Consider the following 13,598-nt stretch of genomic DNA (forward strand, 5'->3'; position numbering starts at 1 on the left):
GCAAACACAACAACTATATTCATTGATTCACACTTGCATTTCAGCCAATGCTTCATCCACCGTCCACCTAACTCATTTATATTAAATGCCTCTCTCTCTCTCTTTCTCTCAACTTATTGTTTAAAAATGCTACACAGTCGCATTGTCACTCATACTTGTTGATGCATTGTTTGTGTTCTCCTTTCCTTCCAGCTGCTCCTTCCCTCTTTAAGCCTTTTTCTACATAACAAGGCGTCCAAATGTGCAGCTTCGATGCGAAAATATCCAAACAAAAACTTTAGACCTAGCTCTTTATACAGTAAACAATTTCTCCAAACCTTACTACTTAGCATTCCTTCCTAACATTTCCCAATACATACTTAGCGGTGGAAATGAATGGGAAAAAAAATCCGTTTAAAAGATGGGAGTTAGTTCGGGTTGCTGATAAAGTGAAGTTTTATCTTCACACATTTGATCATAGAAAGATCCATGCAGCAACCAGTGTTAAAAGCCAGGAGGGAAAAATAGTATACTCTCTCGAAAAAAAATTTGCAGAGGCTTTCCCCATGGTATTTACGTACATGGGTGAACCATCATTATTTTCACTTGCTTCGGTTAAACAATGGTTGCAAAATATCATCCTTATTTCTTCACAGGCATTCGTCCCCCAAGGCAAGTATCCTTTCCTAATTATACCACTGTTATAAAATACATGAAAATCTAATTGTTTTTCTTTTTTCCATAGAACCTCCAAAGATTACCCGAATATTAAATGGACAGCCTTGGTGTTATGTACTCTTTTGCACAGATATGGAGAATCAAGTGCTCTTAATAACCAATTCTGGCCAGATATGGTGTTATGTGCTCTTAATAACCAAGTGCTCTTCTATTCGCAGGAAATTCCTGTGGAAATGTTTCGATATAATAACTTTGCAGAAGGACAGGCTATTACAGTTAAACACGGCCTTGCTGAATGGAGTCTAAAAATCACAAATCATTGTTTTGGAGGCGAATGGGAACTTTTTTGCAAACACAACTATATTGACCTAAATGACATGCTTTTCTTGCGAAAAAGATCAAATTTCATAAATGATGCACTGGCTTTCTCGACCAATCGTCTACAAATCTGGACACGCTGGACCTTGCCCTTATCAATGATCCCTTACGAATTCTTCGTTTCACAAGGAAGCTACAATTCTATTGCTCTTATACTGTGTTCCTATGTTATATATGCACTCACACATCCTTTCCTTTCATTACAGAAGATATCAAAAGCTAGCCGAGTGCAACTTTGGTCACTTCGTCAATCAATCGATTCTTTTCTCATGATCTTATGGCATTAGATGCTTTTTACCAAATTTTTTCTTCCGATGCTAAGTATTCAATGGTGTGCGCTTTCTCCTGTTAAACATATCCATGGTTTTCTAATCTACTTCTCCTTTTTTTTTATCTTTATTACACAAATTTGTTTCTTTTCCAGGAAGTTCCCGAGCATGCTCATCCAAGATTACATGAATCAAGAACCCCAACTATGGTCCTCACAAGTGGAACTAAAAACTATATCATTGGAATGACCGACAACAGATTTCACCAAAATTGGAACAAATTTGTTGATGATCATGGTCTTCGCCAAGGCGAAATACTTGTATTCATACCCCAGTCCCGTACAACCCTTGCTGTTTTAATTTTTGGAATCAACGGCATAGAAATCATGTATCCATGGCATCATACATTTCACTTTTAATATATTTGAATATTTGGTTACCAAATTAGTTAGCTTTTTACATTTCTCCCACGGTTTTCGATTGTTAACCAAAACATATACTTCCAATATAATTTCTGATCTAAATTTACTTATCAACAATCCCAACTCCTATTTACATAATTTGAATCCTTCATGGGCATTCGCATTTTATATTCCACCGCGCGAAGCGCGGTTTACCTCTCCTAGTCCATTATAGAACATGTATTGATGTCTTAGCAAAAGAGTAGGACAACAGAAAGCAACCATCACGTCAAAATTCTCAAATATTGGTAAATTTCAAATGGTTAATAACACAATTAATAAGTTAATTAGCAGAATAACTATCTAACTGAATCAGAAATGGAAAATCTGCAACACATGGATGTTCATGATCATTTATTTACAAACTTAACATCTCCCCAAATAACTTATAGTAATTTATAGATACATAGATGTTCATAATCATATATTTACAAATCCCTTAGCATCTCCCCAAATAACTTATAGTAATTTATAGATATATAATATGTTCATAATCATATATATACAAAACCCTAATCATCTCCCCAAATAACTTATAGTGTGTATATATATATATATATACCTGCTAATTATTATTTTTTCTAATATCCGACTGCAGAAACTACTAATCCTCCTTGATCCCATACCTGCGCCCCTTTGTCCAACACAAATTTGTTTGGATGAGGGGCAAGTTAGCCAAAGTTAAACAGGAGAGAAACATGGGGCAGAGATTCACCACACACTTGATTTTGATTTTTCATTCCAATCTTTCCATATGCCCAAAAGCCAAATCCTCTTCAATTCCTTCAGGCACGACAGGATGACGACATGGATAACATGCCATAATCTGATCAAGAGTTGGTCGGCTCATTGCATTTGAATGGGTTTCGACTGCAACAAACTACCCCGAAGCAATCAAAGCGCAGATAGACATATAATCCGCATAGATTGAGTCATGCCATTTCCCGACTTATCTCATTGCCCGTTTGATGAGTACTAGGTGGTTTTGCCCTGCTCTTTGCGCAGGATTACCCATGATTTGGTGATAGTTTGTCACTTTAATTAGCTGCACCATTCTTTTTTTTTCTAATTTTTCCTTCTCGTTTGTTTTTTTTTTTTAGCAAAAAACACTCATTTGAGATTTACCTTATGGAAATAGAGAACACAACAAAAGGGAAATGGAAAGCATTTGATAACGATAGCATATTTACAAGATAGAAAATATCAACGTCAAAAGCATTAGGAAGATCCCATACCCCCCTACTACCCCATACCCTAACCCCATTTCCTTAATATTCTCCTAAACCTCACCCTCTCCTAACTTTTCTAGACACAAACTCTATTCCAACCTTACTAGCGATTGCCATGAGGCGTTGTTCCGACGGCTTATCTCGGCCATTGGGCTTATATGTTGTGGGAACTTTAACCTTCACCTCCCAATTCGGATTGGACCACTTCACCTTGATAACAGTCTCCAGATCTGCTTTCGATCTAATTACAACTTTGGGAAAACTCTGCAGACGTTGGTATTTCTTGTCAACATTTTTCACGGCGACGAGATAGGTCTTAAGGGCCTTCGTGGCAGTTTTCTTCGCGGCACGATACGCCCTGAGAAGCCTTAATGATAGTGGGGCAGAAGTCATTTTTGGAATGATTAATTTGGGTTATGATTTCTGGAGTTAGGGTTATGAAGAGGAGCTCCCGTCAGCGAAGACAATAGGGCTCTCCTTCTTGTTTGTGTGACATATGACTTTGTTTATGTTACAACCAAAAATGGTCCAATGTTGATGTTCATTATCATCATGAGAAGCTATCAAAAAGGAGTGTAGGCTTCGCACCCTTTATTTTTCAATCTTTTTCTTTTTCTTGTATTTTGATCAGTTAAAATGACTCTATGAAGGTCAAAAGATGTTGGGGTTGATGTTTTCTTGCAAGGAAATTGTATAAAATTGATGTTTTGTGAAGTGTGTGCATGAAACGCGAGTAAGTGAAGAAGAAGAAGAGAAAATGAGCTGTGTTTGTCTTTTAAAAGAAGAGCGAGCAAAACACGGCTCTGAAAACGTGGAGCAGATTTTACAGCGAATCATGTTATTTGGATTTTTTAGGCTTTTGTTTAATGGTGATAGGAAAAATGTTAAGTGATGATGTTAGTTGGCTAGTAATAAAGTTTAATAATATTATTATTGAAATATTTATTAATGGAAGTGGAATTGGAGGTAAAATATTTCACTAAATTTAAATGGAAAAAGGGGAAAATTTGAAATGCAGAGAAATGTGAAGTAAAATGTATAAGATAATTTTTTTAAACATGTTCTCTGTGTTTAACTGGAGCTTAGTATATTCAATTATAAATGATTTAATGTTTTTGTGAAGAATTGAGAGGAATTTGGAACATAATTAATATTAAATTGTTTAACTAAATTCAAAGGAAAAAAAGGAAATAATATTTGATTTTGAGAAATTTGGAGTAAAATCTATGAGATGATTTTTTTTTATATATAATCATGTCATGTTTATTCAATTGGAGTTCACTATGCCCAATAGAGAGGATATCATTATTATTATGCATTTAAAATTAAGTAATAAACAAATAGTGTATAGGAATAATAATAGTAGATTTGTTTAGAAAGTATTGAATAAGTATCTAATCAAGAGTTCATTTATTTCTTCTTTTAATATAAATAGAAAATACGTGGAATAAAATTTATATGTTTGGAACAAAATTTATGTTAGGATTTTATTATGACATTATGGTTGTTCAAATACTAAATTAAATTTGAATAAAGAAGGGAAGGAAAAAAGTGAGATATGTAAAAGAAATTTTGAAGCGGGATTTATATTGGCATTTTTTTATCACACATAGCCGTTCAAACACTAAGCTAAATCTGAATACAGAAGAAAAAGAGGGAAATCAAAGATGGAAATAATTTTGGAGCAAATTTTATTTTACAATTTTTCACCGGACCATGTCTGTATTTATTTTAGAATCTTTTATCAGACTATGTTTATATAATATAAAATTCTCTCAAACTATATTTATATTATTAAGATATAAACTAATGTAGAGGAACAAATAACAAATAATAAATTGGACCGTTCACTTTCTCTGCTTGGCACAAAAATACTACGTACTCATTGTTACTAATTATTATTATTTTTTGAATTTTTCAAAACACATGGTTTAGGAATTAGGGAAAAATGGGACGAAAGGAGTAATTAGGATACAATTTTATCGAGCAAAAAGCTTTTCAAGGAAGCAAGTAGGAAAAAATAAATTCAACCTTGCATTTTCTATGTGTAGCATTTCCAGCTATTAAACATTATTTTTCTATTATCTAAAAGTCATCGAAGCAATTGGAGCTCAACACATTTAACACAAAAAATATTAGCATAATTATTTTTTAGCAACGAAGAAATAAATAAATGGCGCATACAAATAGTAATAATTAATGTATCCAAAGAGCATTAAATAAGTGTCGAATCAAGGAAGCTTCTATTTTTTCTCTAATATAGAGGAATTTGGAGCAAAATGTACCTTAGGTTTTTTTTATTAGATTATGTTCATTAATACCAACCATGTTTCACTAATGTAGAGAGATTTGGAACAAAATTTATTGTAGAATTTTTTGCTACTCTATGTTTATTAATACAAAGTAATAGTTAGGAAAAAAGCCATTTAAGGATTAGAAAAAGTCAGAGAAACAGATGGGAAATAATAAAGTTTGGCTATTTAAAATGTACACAAGTAATTAAAGCTCATCATTATTTTTTACCAAGACTTTATATGTTGTTTGTTTAATCATCTGTTGGTATTATTACTTTTTGACTATTTAAAATGTATGCAAGTAATTAAAGCTCACCATACATTTTTTTCCAACAATGTAGAAGAATTTTGAACAAAAATTGATATTAAAATATTCAATTAAATTTGGAATAAAATTATACTAAACTATGTTTATGCAACTAATTAAACGATGCATAAAAATAGTAGCAATGAATTAGTACAAAAAGTGTTATATAAGTTGCCACTCAAGGAACTCTTTATTATTATTATTTTTTGGCCAGGAATGTAGACAAAGCTGACCATACCTCCTTTTCTTTTCTAGTGATGTAGAAGAATTTAGAACAAAATTGGTATTAAAATATCCAATAAATTTGGAACAAAATTATACTAAAATTTTGTATTTGTAGCAATGAATTCGTGGCTTATTTATTCATTTTTGATCAGGAATGTAGACAAAATTTGGAGTAGATTCTCTGGTGAGGAATGTAGATGAAATTTGGAGTGAAAATCACACTAAAATATTAAGAGTAAATTTTATATATGCCGTTAATGTATACACTATTATAGTTGGATAGATAACACATGAGCAAATTTTGAATTCAAAATTTGTACATGTGTCATATGTTTAATGGTAATGGTGATGGTGTATACACCGACAGTGTATATAAGATTAATTCAAATGTTAATGATATGTCTATTCATCCAGATTTGCATCAGTTAATCTAAATTTATAAATATCTCTCAAAGAGAAAAAGCAAGCAAAATCATTTTTTTTCTTAGAATCCATTCGGGGCAAAATTGAAAAACAAAATTTTAGTAGCAATGAATTCATGCTTTCTTATTTTTTACAAAATTGGTGTTAAAATATTCAATTGAATTTGGTGCAAAATTATACTAAAATTTGGTTTTAGTAGCAATGAACTTGTGCTTTATTAGCATTGAAACAATTGGGGCTTTCATTGCTAAAAAATAATCATGCTAATATTTTTTGTGTTAAATTTGCTGAGGTCCAATTGTTTCAATAACTTTTTTAGTATAATAAAGCATGAATTCATTGCTAATAAAAATAGTAATAGTTAATGTATCCAAAGAGCATTAAATAAATGTGCAATGAAGGAAGCTTCTATTTTTTCCACTAATATATCATGCAAAAAGTAGTGTTATATAAGTGGTCACCCAAGGGACTCTTTATTTTTTTTCTGGTCAAGAACGTAATCAAAATTTGGAGCAGATTTTTTTGGTCGAGAATGCAAACGAAATTTGGAGCGGAACTTGTTCTAAATGGTTAATGTAAATTTATAAACCATGGCTAAGAGGGCGTTAACAATCACTAAACACACATGTAACCACAAAAGCGCTGACTTGGGCAAAACCGAAATAAACCGCAGTTGAGAGGGCCATTAACAATTGACCCAATGCATACATGGGTCAGTTAAAGAAAAGTGAAAAACGGTGAAAAAATAGAAAGCAGACAGCAAGAAAAATGACATGCACAAATTGCCCCTAAAGTTGGAGGAAATCACGAAACAACCGGCAGAACATCAGAGGGGACGACACTTCTATTGTTCCTCAACGCTCGCTCTAGGATGTGAGATTACCGAGAGATGTCTCGTGTCACTCGAACTTAATTGTTGTGTTTCTTTTTGTTTTCTACATTAACTTTCAAAAGAAATCATATCATATATTATTTGAAAAAATCTTATACTAAACAACATACGGCTGAAACGATATAAATAAATTAAAGGATGACCTACCTCTTTGATTTTAGAGATTTTCATACTTGTATCTATCATTTAAAAATGTTATAATTTACGGTCGCTTTTATAGGTAAATTCATATTATTTATTAAAGAAAGGAGAAAAAACAAAAAAGGAAGCAACATAATCAGTAGTACATGTCTTTTGCTACCACAGTCCTTGTGGATCATTTCCATCACATGCCTTGCTTTGTCAAATGGACACAAAAACACTGAAAAAACCAAAAAAATCTTGAAAAGCCAATTCCTTAGTTGGGATAATAATACATAACTTCACGTGCTTTGCCCAAGAAATTATTAATGTGCAAAACTATGCAGTTTCTTGTCATTTTCACATAATTTCACACTTTTGGTACATTATTAGGGTGTACAAGGCGTGAGAAATTAGGATGAATGGTGTGGACATCGATTAAGTCTCTCGCAAAGAAAAGAAATGGGTAAATCAAGCCAAATCCCCTTCAAATTTACTTTGAGCATCAATATTAATTACATACACCAAATTCATACACTCACTAATTAATCCTAAATTTTAAAATAAACCCAATTTTAAGTTTCGCACAATCAATAAAACTAGGAAGGAAAAAAGTAAAAGAAAAAAAGTAAATTAACTAGCAATTAATAATTCCTTTGCTTAATATATTTCCTCAATAGTTGCACCTACACACATAGACACTGTGTATTTATATATGTTGTGTATATCTTTTTAAATCATGAGAAAACTACATAAGATTTTTCAGGAATATGAAATGGTCAAAATCAATGAGACTCGGTTGCATAGTCAAGTCTTAGAAGTACGTGTCTGGGTGTGTGTCTATATATATATATAGAGCGGAGAATATCAAATTTGAAATCTCTCATTTATACTTTCTTCGCTCATACCATCCAATTCATTTCTTCCTCCAGTGTATATATGTATATATATATATGTGTGTGTATGTATGTATCTATGTACATATTATAAAATCTACAATGACAGTTTTTCTTTTTGAATGATTTCTTATGCAGCAGCAGTTAATTGGCCAAAATTGTCTCTGAAGTAGTAAAACTTAGTAGGGTAAGTCCTAAGTTCCTAATTAACAAACAAGAAAAAAAAGATTAGAACGAAAAAGACTACCACAAACTTACACCATATCAGGAATTTTAATTAGGTGATATCGCATCAGATGGCAAGTTCGATAATGATGGGTTCATTTTTATATTAGAATTCGTGTTTAACTTGTTTATGTGACTAATGATGATAACTTCCATTGATTATGCTTCACCTACAACGGGAATAGTTGTTAGTTCTAACCCACTTAACAAATATTAAGGTTGTATTTCTAACTCAAGAAGTCAATAGAAACAGTTGTCTTCAGATTTATTTACTGCTGGAGCTTCCAGAAACCAAAATCTTTTCTGCTTTAGTTCAACAATATTTTTAAGATATTTGTACATGATTTTTTTGTTTTTGTTTTTTAGGATAAACAAAGATTCACGTTTTTGTTTAGAGCAATTAATCAACATGGTTAGGTAAGCACAAAGCAAGTAAACTATTATAAATGATTTAAAATCTACAGCCAAAATGATTGTTTTGACCAGTTTGCAAAATCTTTACATGGTTAGGTAGGCGCCCTTGGTTCTAAACCCTAGAAAGTCAAGATAAAGATGGAAATTTGTGGGGAGGTTTTTTTTTTTTGGGAGGAAAAGCCAATCATCAAATGCTTGGGAATATGCCATAAAATGGAATATTAGGAAAGATGGTGGAGAATTTGTTGAGCTTGTTTATGAAGTTATATTGCTTTTTTCAATTTGATATTATTATGATGAGTGATTGATGGAGACACAGTTTGTGACTTATCTCTACATTTGTCAAGACCAATTTTGTAATTGCAGCAGTCTTCATCAACTATGAGAAATGGCCTAGAAATTGCAACAAAATACAAGACAGAATTTCAAGAAACTTCCAATTTAGTGGCTGAATAGAAGATTATTTTAGTTCTTTTGATACGAACATTAGCATGATCCAAAAGCTTTTCCCATTTACTAAAACTACTAGATACAATTTTACACCTTTATTTTGCTTATAAACCTCCCTTCTACGTACTATAAATATCAGCAATTTCAAAACTGCAAAAAGTGATGCTAACAACTACTCAAGACTTATCTGATTTGATATAAATATAGATAAAAGACTACAAGCCTTTTTCATATAAGCTTGGAATGAGAACTTAACAAAATGATAAATTTGCCTTCCAAGTTCAATTTTGAGGATTGTTTCAAATTTTTAGTGAAAGTCAACAATGTTTTTGGATTTTCATCATCTATTTGAGGGTTAAACAATATAGGAGATATTTGGAAAAAAGTAATAAAATTTGGTTACCAAACTTATTATGATCGGTATTTGATGTAGACTTTGGTTTTATAATTTGATCAATGTCTGTTTCATAATGTTAAACAGAAGATCAGATCAATTTCTCCATTTGAACACCAAAAGTAATTTATAAGTGTTACTTTTAGGTAATTTGTATATTAAACTCCCTTCGTCTTATTGATTTTCCCCCATGCCACCAGAAATTAAGAAATGTATTATATAACCAAAATATATCAGCTACTAATGCAATTATTTCCGGTATTGACCTGTTATTAAACTTTGACCGTTTGTTTATTTGGAGCTTAAAAGGAGAGGTACAACTATCAAAAAAAAATAAAAAAATGGAGAGGTATAGAACTTATAGATGGATATGAACTCTTGTTTTAATTATTTTTTAAAATTATATTTTTAGTCAAGAAAGGATAAGACTTAAGAAGTTGGCAGGAGGGAGGGGAAATTGTACCTATAATTTGCAATTCTTGAGATTTCAACTTTAACTATTAAAACGGGGCATCATTGGCATACAAGCTCCTATTTATAGTTGAAGCACGACTTAGAAGTTTTGTTTTTTCTTTCTTTTTTGAAAATTAAGTTACAAAAGGGAAATTTGGCTTTATTTAGCTGATATTTAAAATCCAGGTAGTTTATGGTAAACCAAATTAGAAATCATGACTATTAACCATTATTTTGTTTACAAAGGGTTCATTTACTTCATGGGATGACTGAGGATATAAGATTGAATTATTAATCTTGTGTCATTCCAAATTTGATTACTTTATATATATATATATATATATATATATATATGTATAGGATTAGACATTCCACTTAATCAAATTAATTTCCCATATAGAGGATAAAATAATCCGATTGGAGAAGGTTGTATTAGTTATCCCCAAGTGAGTAGGATAATAAAATTTTGGATTTAGATATCTTTACTACAAAAATAATGCTATATTTTAGTAACTATATAAATCCATATATTGGGCTTATTTGTCCATATTAATAACATTACTGAACTTCGGATTAATTTGCCGCTACTAATAATAGAACTCAATTTTGGATTAATTTGTCCCTATTAACAACATAATTAAAATTGGATAACTTTTTATACACTGTCAGTGTATAAATTTTTTTTTACACTAACAGTTTTAGGTCATATGCCACATAACATGAATTCAAATTCAAATTTCAAATTATGCACATGTGATACACATAAAAACTGTTAGTATAAAAAAATTACCGTACTGTTAATACATAAAAAGTTAATCTATTAAATTTTAGACTAATTTGTCCTCACTAATAACAAAACTAAGTTTTTGACTGATTTGCTGCTATCAATAACATAACAAAACTTTGGATTAGTTTACCCATGGAACAAAACTAAGTTTTAGACTAATTTGCCGCTACTTGCGAATAATAAACCTTATTTTCTTTCACAATGTTGGTTCATAAAAGTTTAGACATATCAATTGAGACTTGTGATCATAGATGGCAAAAAGCTTGCTTAGGTTTAGTAGAAAACTGCCTTAGTTTAAATGCTACATGAGTTTGAGAAGAATTACAACATGTTAAGAAATAGAATATATTTTACAAAACTCTGGAAATTCACTCATAATGTGTTATTATGAAGAAAACATTTCAGTTGGACCCTAAAAACACCTCACATAAAACTTTTGAACATTAAACCTAACATTCACCTTAAAATAAAAAAAAAAGCCAGTTGTGTTTGGAAACTTTTAATTTTATGATAATACTCTAGAATTCAGAGAATGAATTTAGATACCTTAAGAATTTTTTTTTTTTGAGTTTTAGTTCAATTTAATTCAACATTAGAATTGAAAGTGAAAATATAGCTGGAGATGAGAATAGGGATGAAAATGGTACATTTGGATATGTGAAGGACCAAAAAAACCTATTGTAAAAGTGAGGAAATAAAGTAGTATAAAACCTCATATATAGAGGACCTAAATGCATCATTTTAAAAGTGAGGGACTAAAAAACTATATACCTCATATATAAGGGACCAAAATGCATCATTTCAAGTTTATCAATTTCCTGACCCAACGTTTGGGACCTTGGGAGATGCTACATTATTAGGCATGTGTCAACCAATTATTATATAAATTTGGAGAATGGTTCTAAGAAGCATAGAAATTTCCTAAGGTTTGAATTAGTTTGAAACATTGCTTATCTTTTGTGATACTCAGCCTATCTTTTGTGGTTCTATGTCTCCAAGCTGGGATTCCACCATTGTACTCCTTAATTTTTGGAGATTACTTAAAGTATTCCCAGTGCACAATCTTTTTTCTCTTATCTAACCCTTCATTTGGTACGCAGGAATTTCCTGGAATGGAAAGGCCTTTTCGACTTTTTCATTTCATTCTCATATTTGATATGGATCTTTTGAGTCGAGAAGGCCTTTTTCCTTAGAAAATTGATTCCAGTTTTTTTCTAGAAACACCATTTCGAAAACTGATAACTGCACATATGGCCATGCACGCGTGTTTATAAATATTTTGTTTTGATATCTCACATTTGAAATGTCGGCCTCGTTCGGATTTTAAGGTAATTTTAGAAAAATATTAATGCAATTAGCAAACTTTTTGGTTATATATATGTGATATAAAAAGGCGCCAATTACAGAACAAGAATGAAATTTTCTAAAAAAATATTTTTTGAGAAATGATTCTTTCCAAAAATAGAATGCAAAAATGAACACAAGTTCATATGCCGATTGAATGGTCAATTATTCATAATTCCCAAAACTTTTAATTCCTAGGGCTTAACCTCCATTAGTAAACATAGTACAAGCATTTTCCAAAGAATGTGAACCTAAACATACATACATTCATACATACATATATATATATATACACACTGAACTATAGCCCAAATTGAAATATACAAATGCAATGATGTGTTTTAAATTTGTTGTGAACGATAAGCATCATTTTCATACAAAACATTACAAAATGATAAATTATTCCCTCAAAGGAAAAGGAAAATCATGAATGTGCAAAACCACTTGTACAATTCTTTCTTCTAAAGACTATTCACTATTTATCATTTCCTTTTTTGCTACTCCGGCTCAGTATAGATTAGGTGTTTTTAGGTTTTTAAAAAATTTTATTGTAATGATGTGTGTGAAAACAACTATAGTAGATGGTCCATTTGATTTAGGTGTTTTTCAAAATGTATTTCGAAGTGTTTTCAAATTTAAAATTTTATTGAAATATTTTTAAAATTTTGAAAATTTTTCACCACCCATCCCATCCTCCACTGCCACCACTAGCCTCCCCCTCCTGTCTCCTCTCTCCCCTCCTCCCCCCTCCTCCCCCTGCTGTCTGTACGTTACATTGGTAGGTCCACATAGTTTTTTTTAAGAGATCCAATGCATGAAAGATGTATAACAATGACGTATACATATACACATGCATGTATGTATATGTATATATATGTCTGTGTACCTATCATTGTTGAAGTTCAAGACTGGAAGAAAATAAACTTCAAGCTCTCAGTAATTCACAATGGTAGGTCCATATAGTTCCTTTAAGAGATCCGATGCATGAAGATAGACAATAAACTCTAGAAATAAGATACAATTAGATAAAAGATTTGAAATCTGTTTATTTATATGACTAAAGAGAAACAGCCATGCACCTAGGAGTTTTTACAAAAACCAGATCCAGAAAGAACCACCCATCTTATTTTTTTGGGCTCAATACCTAGTCTGGTGTTCAGAAACCTTACAGAGCTAAACTAATGCCAAATATTCGCCATCCAGATTTCATGCAAACCTAACAAATCTGGTAGGCAGTCCATATAAGTTTCTTTGATGAAAATCAAAGGAACTGATTTAGTAGTCTGTTCAAGACTCCTGAACTGTTATACTGTAACTTAAAGTACATGCAAAAGCTGTAACTGATGCTGGGAATATGGGGGGTTACAAGTTTTGTGGAGT

This window comes from Coffea eugenioides, chromosome 3 (assembly GCF_003713205.1).
Source record: "Coffea eugenioides isolate CCC68of chromosome 3, Ceug_1.0, whole genome shotgun sequence".
In the NCBI taxonomy this organism is placed as follows: Eukaryota; Viridiplantae; Streptophyta; class Magnoliopsida; order Gentianales; family Rubiaceae; genus Coffea; species Coffea eugenioides.